Source organism: Phacochoerus africanus, chromosome 3 (genome assembly GCF_016906955.1).
Source record: "Phacochoerus africanus isolate WHEZ1 chromosome 3, ROS_Pafr_v1, whole genome shotgun sequence".
NCBI lineage: Eukaryota > Metazoa > Chordata > Mammalia > Artiodactyla > Suidae > Phacochoerus > Phacochoerus africanus.
Genome location: NC_062546.1, coordinates 166,243,311 through 166,260,296, shown reverse-complemented (window position 1 = coordinate 166,260,296; position 16,986 = coordinate 166,243,311).

Here is a 16,986-nt window from a genome sequence, read left to right as displayed (position 1 = left end):
TTTTGTTTCAATTACATTATAATATCTACATGACTACACAGTAAGGAATAAGAACTGAAGAACTCTAATAGGCCTAGCAAATGCTTGTTGTCTGTTATCCTGTCACTCCTACAGATGGTGCACATGTCTCTCACACGCACGTACATGAGGCAGATTACCTGATTTGTTCACTATTTAGTTTCTAAACTCTTCTTAGCTCACAGAGACTTTTGACTTACGGCATAGTGTATTATTTTTACCTCACTGCTCATTAGCGCCTCTTACAGAAGGTGGTCAAGTGAAATAAAACTCAGTAAAGGTAAAACTCAGTTTTCAGTTTAGTTCTTGAAAGCTGAGGAATACAGAAGAGACACAAAGATTATGAGATAAACTAAGGTTGTTGATTCCCAAATCCCCAGACATTTCAGTTGGCCTGTATTTTTATCTTAAGCATTAAGATCTGAAATACTGTAATTATCTTGTTTTATCATGAGGTTTAGTATGCAACCTTACAGTGTTGCATTTGCAGTTTTAGTAACTTGTTAGTTTCAGGATCTTCTGTGAGTAAGGCGTTTATTGATTTTTTTTTTTCATCATCACTTTTGGGGTTTTTTGTGTTTCAGATTTATGAACTTACATATCATAGGAAACAAGATACCTTGTGAAGTTCAGGGCTGGGGAGTTAATTTGGGGTGCATGGCACTCCCCAGGTTAAAGGAAGGCAAAGTATCTTTGTATTATAAAATTAGACCCAGATAGAAAACTTCCTGCCATATAAGGTAAATGTAGAAGATACTTATACGAAACAGTAAGATACTTGAGAGCTGAAATTTTATCCCAGTTTTTGTCTTTTTAGGGTCGCACCCACGGCATGTGGAGGTTCCCAGGCTAGGGGTTGAATCAGAGAGCTACAGCTGCCAGCCTACACCACAGCCACAGCAGTGTGGGATCCAAGCCACATCTGCAACCTACACCATAGCTCGCCGCAACAGTGGATCCTTAACCCAATGACTGAGGTCAGGGATTGGACCTGCGTCCTCATGGATACTAATTGGGTTCATTACCTGCTGAGCCATGACCAGGAACTCCTATCCCAGTCTTTTTGAACACAGGACATTTCAAGTTCTGTGATGAACTTTTATTTATAACATAGTACTCATGCATTCTTTCACAATACATTTTAACAGCCTGAGGAAATAGAAAGTTTGTAAAGCCACTCTCATTCTTTACTTTTAATAAGGATGATAGGAAAGAAAAATGAGGTCAGTAATCCAAATCCAAATATGTGTACTGTAAATATTCAGGAATTCACATTGCTTGATAAATTATATTGTGAATACAGATGGCTGAATTTTATATATTAATAATTTTAAGAATGGAATAAAATTTGGACAAAGTGAGAATAGACTGTTATTTCACTTACAGTGAAATGTAGCAGTACACCTGAATTGGTAACATCACTTTCAAAAGTTAGATGATAGTCTAGGTTACATCTTGATTACATTGTCTATAGTCGAAAATTTTTAAATCAAGTACAGTACTTTCTAAAAATGTTTGGCATGTTATGGTGCCAAAAATGACTGTGTTTCGAAATACCAAGTAACCAGTTAATTTCAGATGACTTTGTATAGGGCTTGATGTATGTGAGTCAGATTATTCTGTGCTCATTCTGTACATTGTAACTTTGAATACTTATGAAAAACTGTCTCTGTTGATATATTTTGATTAGTTAGTATAAATTTGTTTCCATAGTTGCATCCTAATCTTAGTTCAGGAAGTCTAAAAGTAGCCATTTTTGTAAAGTTCATATGATATTTTTTTAGTGTTATTTTGGTTTTTAGTACTTATATTGTAGAAATGTTACTAGTAAAAGATTTATAGACAAAGCAGAGGACTATTAACTGTTCAAAAGCCTAAGTGATAGGCATATTTTGTATCTCATGTTGTGCTTGTTTTGTTTCATATTGGACTTTTTCCATCCCTTTTTTAGGAAAAAAAGACATGTTTGAATTTTTTTAGCTTAAAAACTCTACATTGGAAAATAGAACTGTATTCATTTGGTTAGCAAAACATACTTTGCCACCAAAGCTAAATGAAACTGTAAAATACCTCCAGATATTTGTACCAATGAACTTTTCTTACTATATTGGGATTAAAACAAAAATAATCTTTTCAGTATTTTTCATCTAGGACTTATATTAAATATGTCACTCATCAAAACTTATATTCCATACCCTAATTTTTTTTTAAACTATGTAAAGCTTATAGCATAGTGTGTTCTATCTTGACTGATTTCTGGAATGTTTTCTGGTTTCATTGAATAAAGTTAGTTTACCCAGTAATGATCTTTCAGTAATTAGTTGAAAAAATCATTTAAGTAATCTTGGTTCGGATTCATTCTGTAAAATTTTAACTTCTGTTGCCCAGATCGTTTTTAGTACAATCGTCTCTCATTTATGTAATGGAAGGTTTACTGTGGAATTTTCTTGTTTTCCAGTCAGTCCCTTTATACAGTTGTGTTTCATAGAGGAATATTATCTGCCAGAACGTTACATAATACAATGAAGTAAAATTGTAAGATGCAGTTTAAAAGAAGTGTTATAAAAAAAAATCAGAATGCAGATACTAAAGTGTTAACATTAGTATGGTAGTGTACTCCTGAGAGAAAAGCAGAAGTACAGTAGACTTAGAAACTCTTGTGTTTATCTGGTTGAAGTTCTTTAATTTCTCTCCTAGAGAAATTTTCAAAGGGCATTTCATTTCAGTCCTTCATATTGTGGTTTCTCCCATCATTTAATGTCACTTAACTTTTTTTGCCCAGTAATGTTGATGCAGTTTGCATAAGAAGCCTTAGAAGTAAAGAGGCAGCAGAGAAAGCCAAGTATTAAAATATTTGGCCTTGATTTAGTTTATCCAGTTATCTGGTAAGGACATGGATATTAGTAAAAAGATGATATACAAGACCTAAAAATTTAATGAACATCATTTTTTGCTCTAAGTTGTTTGTGTTGAATAATTTTATCCTAAGTAGGAGATGCCTGTATTTAACATAACCATGCTTTCTATAAAATCAAATATGTATTTGTTGGAATATTGGTAAAAATAATTTTATCTGTCTCCATTGTGGAGGGGGGAAAATCCAATTTTTATTGTATATACATTAGAAAGTTGTACTGTGCATTTACATTTTTGAAAATGTGAAAATGACATATATATTATTTTGAAATGATTGTATGACCACTTCTTAAACTTATGACTAACTATATATGTAGCAGCATACCCATAAGAAACCAGACCAAAACTGAATGCATATTATCACTGTGACCTTGAACTTACAGTCATTTGGGATAAAACAGACTGTGCCTTAAAATGATGAAGAGCTGCCCTGCAGTTTTATAACTGTATATTTTATTATGGGTGGAATTCTCAAATTGGCCCCAAGTCCTTTTAGTTGAGGTCAATGAAGTAAAAGTTTAAAATAAAAGTTGATTGATATTTCCTTTAGTGTTTACTGAACTATTGCTCTAGAGTCTTCCCTTAATTTCAGAGTTCCTATTTCAAATTAAAATTGACTTACACTTCATAGATGTAGAAAATTAAATTTGGCTAAAGTTTCTGCAAATAAATTTATTTTAGTAACAATTGTGGTACTTCTGAACTTATTGCACGTGGAAAAATCTTAAATATAATTTTTGTCTTTAATGAGTAATCTTTCAAAGACAGGAATTTTTCCCTAAAACCTGTACTTTTTTCCTCAGATTACTGAGGCATGTATTTGTGTATCAAATAAAGTTAGGTTAGTCAATAATGATTTTTCAGTAGTTAAATATAAACTCAAATTCAGCTTTTTATTTTTAAGCATTATTTTCCCTTTTACTTTTTCCTTACTAATTATTTTTAAGGTATCAAGAAAGAACTGGCTCCAGTTTTGGGTGGAGTTTTTCTAATATAAAGACTTGCATTTTTACTGTGCTTATTTAAAATAATGGATATAATTTCTGTTAAAAACAAATTATTCCAGTCATTAGGACATTCATGGTCTCTGCTAAAAGATGCCCCCATCTCTGTGTACTCAGAATTTTATGTGTCTTTTTCAGTTTCGGTTTTGAACATAAACTCAGCATATTTCTTTCTTCTCATTTTACCTTCAGTACCTCCCATAAAAGACAAAAGTATAGGTTTCTCTAAAAGTATGTAGAAAGAAAACATGTCTTTCCTTAAAGCATGGTCAAATTGAGGTGGAAATAGTCTGGGCAAGGGTATGTAATAAACTACATGGCTGTCAACCTGCATCAGTTTCTATATTATAGTTAAAAGTTTATAGAGGACATACTCTGTGTTATGCTGAGGTAGATTCAGTAATTTATTTGCAAATCGATAATTTTGTTCTCATCCAGAAAATTCAGTGCATAGTAACAGTACCTGACAGTGCAAAGGAACTTGTCCTATAGTATATACTGAAAAATGATTGTCACCTTGCGGATTTTTCCATTTAAACATGCATGAACTTCTCCAGTACTTTGTACAATGTATGGTGTACTAAATACATTTGTGTAATTTTGCGTGTGTTTTTTGTATGATATAATTAACATTACTACATTTAACTGGTTGTAATTCACAAAAAGTGCTATTTATTGTACTCTGTAGAGTGTTGTGAATGTTTTTCATCTATGTTTCAGCATTATGGTATAGGTTTTAATAGATAAATGTTTGCCTTCAGTCTCTGCTCAGGTATTAATGTGTAGCAATTTTGGGTGCTTTCTTTTTAATCCGTCATAATCTAGTGTTCTGAATGTCCAATAAATTTGGTGAACAAGAACATGTGCAGAATTGCTTACCGGTTCACATACTCCACAATACCATCTCATGAAAACCCCATAAAAATAATTTCTTTACAGCATGTCTAGCATTTCAGAAGTTTGAATGCCCCTAAGCATGGGACATGATACACAACAGGTAGTATTGGAAATATTGGAAATCACAGGTAAATATGGGGAGCAAGATGAATTCTTTTTTTGTGTGTGTGGGGGGGGTCTTTTTTTGTCTTTAGGGCTGCAACTGCAGCATATGGAGGTTCTCAGGCTAGGGGTCCAATTGGAGCTGTAGCTGCCAGCCTATGCCAGAGCCACAGCAATGCGGGATCCAAGCCACGTCTGCAACCTACACCACAGTTCACAGCAACGCCGGATCCTTAACCCACTGAGCAAGGCCAGGGAGCGAACCTGCTTCCTCATAGATGCTAGCCAGGTTTGCTAACTGCTGAGCCACGAAGGGAACTCTAGCAAGATAAATTCTAGTATTTTCCGGTGTGGTATTTTATAGCTTCCCACATGTGTTTGTCTGGACATTTCATGGTTCATGTTCTATTTTAAGTAATTACACAGCTATGCTTCTTCCAAAGGCCATGTTTCACTTTACTTATACTAACTAGATGTATATTCTTGACTGCCCCATTTCCCAAATTACATGGGAATGATTTAGTCACTCTTTTGCAAACTGACTCACTGGTCATCCTAGAACTACTAAATTTGATCTGTAGAGAAGAGACCTGGGATTCTGTTTAGCAAGTTCCTCAGATACAGTAATTCTCAAACATTGCTTTAGTCAATAAAGTTTAATTTCTAGAAGCAGCTAGAAGGAATGTCTTTAGGGTTACAAAATACCAACAGAGACACTGCATATTTGATTATTTAGTATAGATCTAAACTTTACTATGAAACTGATGAGAAGAAGAAAAGTGGGTAGGACATCTCTTGAGGGATGAGACATATTGATTAGAACAGTGTTTTATAAATATTTTAACCAGCATCTCCAAAATATGAACTTTTATAAATTATCTGCATGTGCTAGATTTTTTTCGGTTTTTTTGTTTTTTGTTTTTTGTCTTTAGGGCTATGCCCACAGCATGTGGAGGTTCCCAGGCTAAGGGTCTAATTGGAGCTTTTGCTGCCAGCCTGCACCAGAGCCACAGCAACGCCAGATCTGAGCTGTGTCTGTGACCTACGCCACAGCTCAGGGCAACACTAGATCCTTAACCCACTGAGTGAGGCCAGGGATCAAACCGCAACCTCATGGTTCTTGGTTGAATTCATTTCCGCTGCACCATGAGGGGAACTCCATGTTAGCATTTTTTATATTATTGTTAAAAATATCCCCAAAGAGTAAATTTTTTAAGATAATAGGTAACTAGAAGCTTTAATATTTTCCTTGGATGCCTAGAGGATTATCTTGAAACCACTCCAAAATGGAGACTCTTGGTGTATACAACATAAAAATCTCATAGGCCTTTGCCATTGGTTTTTCTTTTTTCAATTCCCACTTCATCTTCACTTTCTTTCCATTATATATACATGGGTGCGCCCATGGCAGGCAAAAGTTCCTGGGCCAGGTATCAAATCAGCACTACAACAGTGAACCCAAGCCACAGCAGTTCCAATGCTGGATCCTTAATTGAGGCACCGGGGAACACACACACACACATATATATTTTATTGCTGAAGAGCAAACTACAAATTTAACTGCTTAAAATGCCCTATTTATTTACTCACAGTTCTGTAGGTCAGAAGTCTGGGCATAGACCAACCAGGTTCTGTGCTTAGAATCACACTTCTGAAATCAGGTTATCAGCTGGGACAACTGTCCCATCAGAGACTCATTCAGCTTGTTTGGTGGAGGTTCCTGTTTTCTTGCTTGCTATTGACTTCTCAACTCCATATGCCTTTCCCTGACTAGTCCTCCGCAAAAGGGCAGCAGCAAAGACCAAGCGGCAAAATTCCTCTCACTTCTTAAACCTCTTCAACTTAACTTTGTCTCTGATCCAGATTTAGAGAGCTCCTGTTAGTAACTAACTCAAGGTCAACCTTAAATACATGGGCAAAGTCCTTCTTGTCACTTAAGGGAATATGAGCATACTCCCATCATACAACTTCTGCCCACTCAAGGGGCATGGATGATACAAGGTATGTTTGTACACTAGAGGCTGAAAATCTTGAAGGCCATTTTAGAAGTCTGCCTACCATGCAGTATCAGGGAACTAAAGTATCATAATTGCTATGCTTAAGTCATATTTTACTCCATACTTTTAATTGAAAGAGCTGATAAATATAAATTGTTTTGGTAGAAAATATTCGATTATTGGATTGAATTTTAAACAACCCTTAGAAAGAGAAAATGAGAACAATCTCCCATTCCTCTGTGTGTGTGTGTGTGTGTGTGTGTGAGAGAGATTAGAAATGGTTTTGTTCTTTTTTTTTTTAATTGTATGGAGTATAGTTGGCTTACAATATATTAGTTTTGGGTGTACAGCAAAGTTAATCGGTCATACATATACATATATCCATCCTTTTTCAGATTCTTTTCCCGTATAGGTTATTAGAGAATATTGAGTAGATTTTTCCTGTGCTATACAATAGGTCCTTGTAAGTTATCTATTTTATATATAGTATGTGTATGTTAGTCCCCATCTTCTAATTTATCCCTTCTCCTTATGTTTACCCTTTAATAACCATAAATTTGATTTCACAATCTGTAAGTCTGTCTCTATTTTGTAAGTTTTTATATAATTTTTTATTAGATTCCTCATAAAAGTGATACCATGATGTTTGTCTGTCTTTGATTTTCTTCACTTAGTATAATAATCTAGGTCTATCCCTATTGCTGCAGATGCCATTATTTCATTCTTTCTTAGGGCTGGTAATATTCTATTGTATATATGTACCACATTTTCTTTATCTCTTCTTCTGTTGATGGACATTTATGTTCCTTCCATGTCTTGGCTATTGTAAATAGTGTAGTGCTGCAGTGAACACTGGGGTGCATGTATCTTTTCAAATTATGATTTTCTCTGGATAGATGTCCAGGAGTGGGATTGCTGGATCAAATGGTAGTTCTATATTTAGTTTTCTGAGGTACCTCCATATTGTTTTCCATAGTGGTTGTACCAATTAACATTCCTACTGACAGTGTAGGAGGAGGGTTCTCTTTGTTCCACACCCTCTCCAGCATTTGGTATTTGTAGACATTAATGGTGACTATTCTGACCAGTGTGAGATTCTGACCAGTACCTTACTGTAGTTTTGATTTGCATTTCTTTAATAATTAGTGATGAGCATTTTTTTCATGGGCCTACCGGCTGTTCATATGTCTTTAGAGAAATGGCTGCTTAGGTCTTCTGCCCATTTTTCAATTGGGTTGTTTTGTTGTTGTTGTTGAGTAGTAAGCTTTGTTTATATAATTTTAAGATTAAGCCCTTGTCATTTGCATTGTTTACAACTATTTTCTCCCATTCTGTAGGTTGCCTTTTCCGTTTGTTGTTGTTTATGGTTTCCTTTTCTGTGCAAAAACTTGTGTGATTAGGTTCCATTTGTTTTTATTTCTATTGCATTGGAAAACTGCCCTAAGAAAATATTTGTATGGTTTATGTCAGAGAATGTTTTGCCTATGTTCTCTTCTGAGTGTCCATTTTTTATTGAAAGAGAGAGGGTGCTACACAAGCTGTTTGTTTATTTTGGTGATTAATCCCTTGTCAGTAACTTTATTTGCAAAGAATTTCTTCCATGTGGATTGTCTTTTGGGTTTTTTTTTTTTTTTTTTTTTTAATGCTTTTCTTTGTGCAAAACTTTTTAAGTTTAATTAGGTCCTATTTGTATATTTTTGTTTTTATTTTCATTTCTCTAGGAGATGGATCCAAAAAGAGATTGCTTTGATTTGTGTCAGAGAGTGTTCAGCCTACATTTTTGTCTAAGAGTTTAGTATCCAGCCTTGCATTTAGATCTTTAATCCATTTTGAGTTTATTTTTGTGTATGATGTTAGAGAATCTTCTAATCTTCTAATTCCATTTTTTACCTGTAGCTGTCCAGTTTTACCAGCACCACTTACTGAAGAGACTGTCTCTTCTCCATTATATATTCTTGCCTCCTTTGTCATAGATCAGCCGACCATAGGTGCATGGGTTTATCTCTGGGCTTTCTATCCTGTTCCACTGATCCATGTGTCTGTTTTTGTGCCAGTATTATACTGTTTTAAAGACTGTAGTTTTGTGGTAAAGTCTGAAGTCAGGGAGCCTGATTCCTCCAGCTTCTTTTTTTCTTTCTCAGAATTGCTTTGGCTGTTCGGGGTCTTTTCTGTTTCCATACAAATTTAAAAGATTTTTGTTCTAGTTCTGTGAAAAATTCCATTGTCATTTGATAGGGATTGCATTGCATCTGTAGATTGCCTTGGGTAGTGTAGTCATTATGACAATATTGATTCTTTCAGTCCAAGAGCATGGTATATCTTTCCATCTATTTGTGTCATCTTTGATTTCTTTCATCAGTGTTTTATAGTTTTCGGAGTACAGGTCTTTTGCTTTCTCAGGTAGGTTTATTCCTAGGTGTTTTATTCTTTTTAATGCAATAGTAATAAATGGGCTTGTTTCCTTAATTTCTCTCTCTGTTCTGTAGTTAGTCTGTATGACTACAAGAGATTTCTGTGTATTAATTTTGTTTCCTGCAGCTTTACCAAATTCATTGATGAGCTTTGCTAGTTTTCCTATAGAATCTTTAGGATTTTCTGTGTATAGTATCATGTCATTTGCAGTGACAATTTTACTTCTCTTCCAATTTGGATTCCTTTTATTTCTTTTTCTTCTCTGATTGATGTGGCCAGGGCTTCCAAAGCTATGTTGAATAAGAATGGTGAGAGTGGAATCTTTGTCTTGTTCCTGATCTTAGCAGAAATGCTTTCAGCTTTTCACCACTGAGAATGTTAGCTGTGGGTGTGTCATATATGGCTTTTAGTATGTTGAGGTAAGCTCCCTCTGTGACAACTTTCTGGAGAGTTTTTAATCATAAGTGGTTTTTAATCAAAGTTTTTGTTAAAAGCTTTTTCTGCATCTATTGAGATGATCGTGTTTTTTTTTTATTCTTCAGTTGGTTAATGTGGTGTGTCATACTGATTCATGGATATTGAAGAATCCTTGCATCCCTGGGATATTACCATGTGCTCATGGTGTATAATCCTTTTAATGTATTGTTGGATATAGTTTGCTAATATTTTGTTAAGGCTTTTTGCATTTATGTTCCTTAGTGATACTGGCCTGTTAATTTTTTTGTGGTATCTTTATCTGGTTTTGATATGAGGGTGATGGTGGCCTTGTAGAATGAGCTCGGGAGTGTTCCTTACTCTGCAGTTTTCTGGAAGAGTTTCAGAAATATAGGCATTAACTCTTCTCTAAGTGTTTGATAGAATTCACCTGTGAGGCCATCTGGCCCTGAACTTTTATTGGGATTTTTTTTTTTTTTTTTTTTGCTTTTTTAGGGCCACACCCACAGAATGTGGAAGTTCCCAGGCTAGGGGTTGAATCAGAGCTACAGCTGCTGGCCTGTACCACAGCCACAGCAATGCTGGATCCCAGCCACATCTGACCTACATAAAGCAATGCCAGATCCTTAACCCACTGAGTGAAGTATCCTCATGGATCCTAGTTGGGTTCCTTAACTGCTGAGCCATGAAGGGAACTCCTATTGGGACTTTGTAAATTACACTTTCAATTTCAAGACTTGTGATTGGTCTGTTCATATTTTCTATTTCTTCCTGATTCAGTCTTGAAACGTTGTAACTTTCTAAGCATTGTTTGTTTATTCTAGCTTGTCCATTTTATGGGCACATAGTTGCTGGTAGTAGTCTTTTAGGATTTATTTTGTTCTTCATTGCTTTGAACAGGCAGAACTTGGATATGGCCTTAAATTAAGGAAGAGTAGACCCTCTTGCCTTATCAAATGAATGGAAACATTTTACTGTACTTAATACACTTTCATGTTGGGTATTTGGTATGGGTCAAGAGTAATGACTCTAAATCAAGCAAAATTATATGAAATGGAGCTTTTAAAAATGCTTCTAGTGATTTGCTTTTCTCTTGAATCTATTTGGAGAAAGAACTAAGTTTCATAGGCTTCCTAGTATGCTTAAATCATACCATGTTAATGGAAATCTTGAGGCTTTGCAATTAAGTGCTCATGGGAATATTCATATGTGTAAGTCAACCTATCCTTCAATATCAAATAGTTCTGTGAAGGCGTGTTCATATTGACACGTGCTCAAAAAGATTCTGTCACTATACTTTTTACCTTAGTATTTGTGCCATTTTGATCAAGAAAGAATTATAGAAGGTTAAGAGAAAAACAATAATCTAGGGAATTGGAGTATGTTTTACTGAAACAATAAAGGCCTTTTTACTATGGAACTGCAAAGATTTAGTTAGAAGGTGTTTGAAGAGTAAACTTTATGATTCAGTCTCTTCATTCCCTGGCTTGCAGACAATAAGAGTATTTTATGTGTTGGACATTACAGAGATTGTTGCCCTTAAGAAAGTGATAAAGGATTGGAGTGGAGGAGAGAGGAAGAAAACCTTTCTATAAAAGTTTTGGCCTACTGGAGAAAAAAGGAATTTAGTTAAAAAAGGAATTTAGTTAAGAATGGAACTTGGTTTACCCTTTTTAGAAAAACAAGGTATGCAATGTAGTTGCATTTTAAACTGGCAATATGTACTATTCACTGCATTTAAAAACCTTTGTTCTGGGAGCTCCCACTGTGGCTCAGAGGAAATGGATCTGACTAGTATACATGAGGACGCAGTTTTGATCCCTGGCCTCGCACAATGGGTTGAAGATCTGGTGTTGCCTTGAGCTGTGGTGTAGGTCGCAGACATGGCTTGGATCCCATGTTGCTGTGGCTGTGGTATAGGCCGGCAACTACAGCTCCGATTCGACCCCTAGCCTGGGAACTTCCATATGCCATGGGTGCATAAAAAAAATAAAAATAAATTAAAAAGTTTTTACTTTACCCCAATAAACATAAACTTTACCCTATAAACTACTATAATATGTAAGCTTTAGTTATATGTAATTTTACTTATAATAGTATATATAATGGAAGAATAACTTATTAGATATAGTTAAATTATTATTTTTAATTCCTAGCAAACCTGACAAAAGAGTAGACATGTAGGCACCGATAAATTTTCTTCTGTTGATTTGTACTGGTAATATTTTATTTTATTTTATTTTATTTTTTTGTCTTTTTGCTATTTCTTGGGCCGCTCCCATGGCATATGGAGGTTCCCAGGCTAGGGGTCCAATCAGAGCTGTAGCCAGTGGCCTACACCAGAGCCACAGCAACGCAGGATCCGAGCCATGTCTGCAACCTACACCACAGCTCACGGCAATTCCAGATCCTTAACCCACTGAGCAAGGGCAGGGACTGAACCTGCAACCTCATGGTTCCTAGTCAGATTCGTTAACCACTGCACCATGACGAGAACTCCATACTGGTAATATTTTAAAATTTCATTGTAAGGAGTATTTTTAAGCTACTTCTTCATTTTTTGGTAATTATGTTAGATAAAACTAGATAATGTGATAAATAATAATTTAATTCGTGGATTTTTTAACTGGCTCACATGTACCACAGTTTCACAGTAAGCTTAGTGTAAACAGGTGAAGGAATAAACTATGGGGTTCCCAGTCTTTCACCTACAAGCTATAGAATTCCTACCCTTCTCTTGGAATATAGCCTACACACAGTGTGTGATCAGCTATTATAAAGGCTGAGTGTGTGAGGGCATTGCTGTCAGTCCATGTATAAAATGCTATCACATTAATTTCTTAGATTAGAAACATGAAAATTATGTTTTCCTTCTGCATCCTAGTATGTTATATTGATCGCCACTTAGAATGTTCACAAGCCCCTTTAGAGAAACTCAGTTTAGAATATATTTTGGAAGCCTTTGAGGTTGAGAAGTTTTTAATATCTGTATTGTATTATCCCGAAGGCAAGAAATTAGGTCTCTGGATCAGGAACCAACTGTTACTACTTAAAGCAGTAACAACATCCGTTCCCCTGGCCCATTCTTCCCACATGAGGGCAATGTGAGCAGAGCCAGGTGAATATGCAAATGCAGTTTTCTGTCTTGTACTGCACCACAAGGGAGGAACCCCGATGTTATGAGTCTGGGAGTTTATATAAGCTACATGCTGCCCTCCCCTCCTGAGAGAGGAAGTGAAATCTTTGCTCCCAAATGTTCTACAAAATGTAAACAGATAGCTCCAGATTTTGTCTCCCCATGAAATGTAAGCATGTGGCTCCATGAAACAGGAGGCAAGGATAAGAAGAGAGTTGGAGAGTAACTGTTTCTGGGAAAAGGAGATGTTTTCTTCACAGCATGTCAATTTCCTTCTTTCCTTCTCTCGTGCAGAAACATGAAAACACACAAGGCATTGTTTCCTTTATAGCCTCCAGGGGTACAGAAATAATGCCTCACTCAATGCTGTCCTTACTGTTAGAAACATTTAGTGACCAAATAAATTGAGTAGGGTGCGTTAAGTGTCATGATGTATGATCCTTCAGTTGTGATCTATTGAGTAGGATAGGCAGGAATGAAACCGGCAGAGCCAACGTTGGTGGGTTCTTTTCTAATACTAAAGTTTATAAAATCTTTGTGTATAAAAAATTAATGGGAATATGCAGGATAGAAGGAAAGTAAGTGAGACAGAAGAGGGATATCATTTATAAAGCTGATGCAAAATTTGGAATACTGCTAATTATGATTCAAACTAGGTTGGGAGCCAGTAAAGAGTGAACCAAGGTAAGGGTGACCTTAAAGTCTGGACCCTTTAGGGCTTAGCACTGATTGGATGTTGTAGACAAACCTCTTTCTATGTTAGATTTGTCCTGGGACCTTGCCTGACTCTCATAATGTGTTGCATATCATCCTCATAATACAAATTTCTTGGACTTCCTGCTGTGACACAGTGGGTTAAGGATCTGGAATTGGCTCTGTGGCAGTGTGGGCTTGAACCCCAGCCTGGCACAGTAGGTTAAGATTCAGCATTGCTGCTTGGGCTCAATCCCTGGCCTAGGAACATCCATGTAAAAAAAATTTTCTTAAGTTGCTTCCAGCCAGTAACCTATCTTACTTTTTATTATCCCCACGATCTCACCTACAAGGTGGTGAGTGGAAAATGGGTATTCTAAATCTCCATTTTGTTCTTTCTTTATCTTGTTGCAATAACTTATAGGATTTTTTTTAAATTAAAGTATAGTTGATGTACAATATTTCTTCAATTCCTGTTGTACAGCAAAGTGACCCAATCTCACACAATTCCCTGTGCCATACAGTAGGTCCCCATTGCCCATTCATTCTAAATGTAACAGTTTACATCCAAAAATCCCAAACTGCCCGTCCATCCCACTCCCTCCCCCGTCTCCCCTGGGTACCATAAGTCTTCTGTCCTTGGCCATGATCTGTTTCTGTTTTGCAGATAGGATCATCTGTGCCATATTTTAGACATAAATATCTGATATCATATGGTATTTGTCTCTTTCGTTCTGGCTTAGTGTAAGAATCTCTAGTTCTGGAGCTCCTGTCGTGGCTCAGTGGTTACTGAACCTGACAAGCATCCATGAAGACGTGGGTTCAATCTCTGGCCTGGCTCAGTGGGTTAAGGATTTGGTGTTGCTGTGAGCTGTGGTGTAGGTCGCAGAAGCAGTTCAGATCCCACGTTGCTATGGCTCTGGTATAGGCCAGTGGCTACACCTCCGATTCCACCCCTAGCCTGGGAACCTCCCCATATGCCACAGGTGTGGCCCTAAAAAGACAAAAAAAGACAAAAAAAAATTTTTTTTAAGTAAAAAAAAAAAAATTGTTTTTTAAAAAAGAATCTCTATTTGCATCTATGTTGCTGCAAACAGTATTAGTTTTTCTTTTATGGCAGAGTAGTATTTCAAGATATATATGTACCACATTTTTTTTACTGTTTTAAATTAACTTTTTTTTCATTGTTTCAATGAGATTATAATGCAATAAGATCTTCAGGTGCAAAAATACATCTAACTAGAGTCATTAATCAGAAATACATGCTGTGATTTGACTTTGAAAGAAAAGAAAAAAATCATAAGAAAAACTAAAAAATATAAGCAATTTCTTTTGATATAAACACTCCAGACCATATTGTGGGGTTTGTACAGGCCATCTTGTCACCTGTACTTTATTCTTTTAGCAGACAGTCACTAAGTACCTCTTGTACCAGAATCCATGCCAGACATATTCGTGTTCAGTTTCTCATTTCATTCTCCATAAAAACCTTTAGAGGGAGGGTTCTTATCCCCACATTACAAGAAAAGAAACAGTCTCAGAGAAATTAAGTAATTTGCCCACAGTAGATTTCAAGTCAGACTAATAGAGTTCTTCCGTGGAGGCTCTGCAATGTGTAATAATCAATACCAGTTCACTTCCTACTCTCTGTGGATATCTTTTCTGACCGTACTAGTTACGCCTTTTGCCTCGGAAAAGTGTTTCCAATGATCTACCCACACCTTCCTTGTTCCTCTTTCTATACATTTCCCTAGAGTTTTCATCTAACTATGACTTCAGGGTTATATTGTTGATGACCCACCAGATCAGACAGACTTGCTCCCTTGTTTCTGTATCTAAAGATCTCTGAGTCAGTGGCAACCGCATTTGGCTTCCCTGAGACTGTATCCTCGTCCATAAATTATGATAATATTTTCTTACAAACTTGGAGTGAGGTTTCAATGAGATAATAGACCAAGTGTACCTGACACATTGATGCTCATGAAATGATAGGTCAACTGAAAAAAGAAGCATAATATAAGAGTTGTGAATTAAGTGTTATTTGGGGTAAAATGAGAGCTATAGCCTGGGAGACAGCCTCTTAGCTCTGCGAAACTGCGTCACAGAGGTAGGGAGGAGGTCAGTATATGATTTTACTGAAGGGGGTTAGTGCAATTAAGTACACATTTTGGCAAACAGTTGCTGCTAATCACAGGAGCAGATAGTGCCATTAATGATTTTAGTGCTTTTCTAGGTATGAGAAGGTACAAGAAATTGGGCACGTAAAATCGACTCCTGAAAAGTAACCTGACTAGAATAACTGCCTGTTCGGTAAGTTTTTCCCAGAACACGGAGTGTCTCATTCCTGATCTCCACCCTGAACTCCTTTCAGTGTATTTTGGAAATCAATGACTCTAGTGGCTATTAACTTCATTCTTGCAGAGGCAGTTGGTGAGTGACAATTGCTAGTTGGCCGTGCTTTCTTCCTAGCTCTCCAAACTAGTTTTCTTCAAACTGGACAAACTCAGTTTCAACTCTTAGCTGAAATTTAACTTACCTTTACTCTCCCTCCTTAATTAGCGATTCTTTTTAGTCTCCAAATTTTTATTAAGTCCTCCAACTACACAAGTTGAAACTTATTTATCATTTCTCCCTTGCTTGGCATCTAATTGCTCGCCGTCCAGTTCCTCCCTTGCATACCCAGCCCTAAAGAGTCAAGTACTTTAGGGTTACCTTTGCTTTGGTACACTCGTTTCTGGCTCCCACCCTAGTTTAGACCATCATCACTGGTGTTCCAAATTTTCCAGCAGCTTCATATGTGATCTCCCTTACCTTTTCTCACCCATTTCCCTTTTATCCTGCATATTGCCATTAATACTTTCCTTTTTTCTTTTTTTCCTTTTCTGTCTTTTGAGGGCCACACCCGCAGCATATGGAGGCTCGCAGGCTAGGGGTCTAATCGGAACTGTTGCTGCCAGATCCAAGCTGTGTCTGTGACCTACACCATAGCTCATGGCAATGCTGGATCCTTAACCTACTGAGCAAGGCCAGGAATCGAACCTGAAACCGCATGGTTCCTGGTCAGATTCGTTTCCGCTGCGCCATGATGGGAATGCCCATTAATACTTCTTAAAACAGAAACTTAGCATTATCATTCTCTTTTCCAAAACATTTTAATCTTCCCCCATGTTCTATAGGAAACAATCCAAACTTTTTGACCAGTCTTAACAGTTTGAGCAATTTCCAGCCTTCTCTCCTACCATTTCCCAAAGACACTCATCCCCTCCTCACCCAGGCAATTTCAGTTAGGATTAGTTTGCAAGAAACAGGAAATCTGGAAAACAATTGTTTAAACAATCCAGTTTTCAGGTAGAAAGTCCAGGATAAGACTCCATGA